The following is a 2,500-nucleotide window of genomic DNA, read 5'->3' as shown; positions in this document are numbered from 1 at the left end:
AGGAGTGGGAAAATCAGAGGTCTGGAAAGTGTTTGGAGTGGTGCTGGGTTCTGATGGAAATTCCAGAGGGTATGTGCAATGCTCAAAATGCAAGGTGCTGATGAAATATGTGACCCTGCAAGGCGAAACCAGTCGCTTTGGTAAAATTTACAAAATGAAGTTATTGTGCTCATATGAACGGCCATAAACTAAGCTTTCCATATGTATATCAAGGGTATTGCAAAAAGTATCACTAAGATAACCGCATCCAAAGTTGGCATGGTTCTTCTGTCACGATATGCCAGAAGAGCAGAAAATCACCATTTTAAGTGATTCACGCTAATGTGTTGAATCTTCACCTAAATAAAGTCAGGGTTTAACAGTCTAAGCCTATGTTTTACGTCGGGCCGCGGGCCGGGTTCGGGCAGATAATTCATGTTGATGTGTCGGGTTACATCGGGTCCGGGCTTTAAAAGCCACGGGCCGGGTCGGGTCGGGTTGTAATTTTCAGGCCCATTGAGAACTCTACATGACAAACACACTGCACATGACTATGTCAACACAGAATTAAATTATCCAAACTAAGGCATAATACAAGCGCGTGGTGCCCCCAACAAGCAGGAGGGAAATGTATCAGGACCTTCTCCAGTGGCATCGGCTGGGCGGTCATCCCACGGCTATCATTACTGAGATCTCTGGCCTGCAATCACAGTGTCAGCAGGGGGCCCGACAACCCCACCCTGCTGCTCCAACCCTTAGCTGGACTTAACACCACATTCAACATTAAACTCAACATGAACCTAATCCTCACGCATACCAGAATACTCAGTCTTAAAGGTGCTCTAAGTGATGTTGGGCAGCGTCACTTCTGTTGACATTCAAACTAAACAGAGAGCTATCTCGCCCCTCCCTCCTCCTCCCTCTTGTACAACTGAAACTCTCCTGAATGCGCATCTCATCGGTTATTGGCTGGAACAGTTTGTTATGTTTCATGGTCAGACTGTTTATGCTGCCATTTTTGAAGCCTGGGCTGTCCACAGAGACAGCTTTTTTTTTTTAGGGGACAGACAGCTAGCGGATTGTGAGGAGATGTTTGCTGTATGTGACAAAAAATGTTTTAGCTTAGAAACCGCGTAACATAGCTTAGAACATCTTTAACCTGTCTATGGTCTACACCTGGTCAACGCTATGTCAGACGATAGTCTGTGAAGGCTAAAGATTGAAAAGACTGAATGTCACCCCCCCCCTCACTTTCCAGAGGGTTCCACAGTGCTACCATGGGAACAAGGTGTTATACATTGATTGCTATAATATTTTGCCATCGTTTGCCTGTCTCCTATCTTCCTGGAAAAAGACACATGCTTGTTTGTTTCCCCGCTTACTTTCCTTTCCAGCATTTTCAAAGCAGTCCCAGGGAGCGTCCGCCAAGCTCTTACTCCTCCCCCACCCATCCCTGTCTCTCTTTCTCCCTCTCTCTTTCTCTCTCTCTCTCTCCCTCTTTCTTTCTCCCTTCCCCTCTCTCTCCCGCTGTTTTTTTCCTCTCTTTCTCCCTCTCTTTCCCTTCCCCTCTCTCTCCCTCTCTCTTGCTATCTCTCTCTGTCTCCTTTATCCCCTTCTCCTTTTCGGACTGAGAGACTCATTATCTATTAGGGCGCCAAACAATCAGGACCAGGAGATTCAGTCTCAAATGCAGTTATTCTGAATCTCATCATCATCCACCTCCTGCGAGTCCCCGTCTATTGCCCTGACGCGCCTTCGGAATATCATTATCCACTTAGGCGCATGACCGACAGCCATCTGGACCTCGTGCCTCTCTCCCTGGGTTCCTCTCTCTCTCTCTCTCTCTCTCTGTCTCTCTCTATCTTCCTCCCTCTGTCTGTCTCTGTCTCTCTCTCTCTCTCTCCCTCTCTCCCTCTCTCGTGTCTCTGACTAATGCCTTCTGTTTGTATCTCCAGCACCGTCGGCATGCTGCAGGAGAGAGGGAGGCAGAAAGAGGAAGAGAATAAAGAGGGATAGAAGGAGAGAGAGAGAGAGAGAGAGAGAGAGAGAGAGAGAGAGAGAGACATGGATTCCGCATCCCTTGTACGTGCCAGAGCGCACTGTGCTGCGTTCTCCCACGCCAGCTTCATTTGGGTTTTACTCAGGGGCAGAGCATCTGAGGTCTGGCTTTCGTGTCAGTGTGTGTGTGTGTGTGTGTGTGTGTGTGTGTGTGTGTGTGTGTGTGTGTGTGTGTGTGTGTGTGTGTGTTCTCGTGGAAAGGATTAAAAGGTACGGGGCCAACAGAGAACAGTTTCCAAATTACTAGGATGGCCTCCAGGTAGAGAGGTCAAAGGTCAGCTTCTCAACATCTGCGTCATGATAAACAAGTGAAGTGCAGGTTTTGTGTGTGTGTGTGTGTGTGTGTGTGTGTTTGTGTGTGTGTGTGTGTGTGTGTGTGTGTGTGTGTGTGTGTGTGTGTGTGTGTGTGTGTGTGTGTGTGTACGTGTTTGAGGGCAGGCTCCTTAAAGTCTGTCCCTTTGCC

The 2,500-nt window shown here is 48.0% G+C and overlaps 1 protein-coding gene across 4 annotated transcripts in view; it reads right to left on the bottom strand.

Moving 5' to 3' along the window:
• rbms3 (RNA binding motif, single stranded interacting protein) overlaps window positions 1-2,500 on the bottom strand; it is a 148,131-nt gene that overhangs the window by 16,509 nt on the left and 129,122 nt on the right. The window lies entirely within an intron of this gene.

Source organism: Alosa pseudoharengus, unplaced genomic scaffold (genome assembly GCF_046254945.1).
Source record: "Alosa pseudoharengus isolate Yale_2024_CS ecotype anadromous, Long Island Sound unplaced genomic scaffold, YU_APseudo_1.1 YU_APseudo_1.1_scf_12, whole genome shotgun sequence".
Lineage (NCBI taxonomy): Eukaryota > Metazoa > Chordata > Actinopteri > Clupeiformes > Clupeidae > Alosa > Alosa pseudoharengus.
Note: the sequence above shows the minus strand (reverse complement) of the source record. Positions and strands in the feature narration are given on the sequence as shown.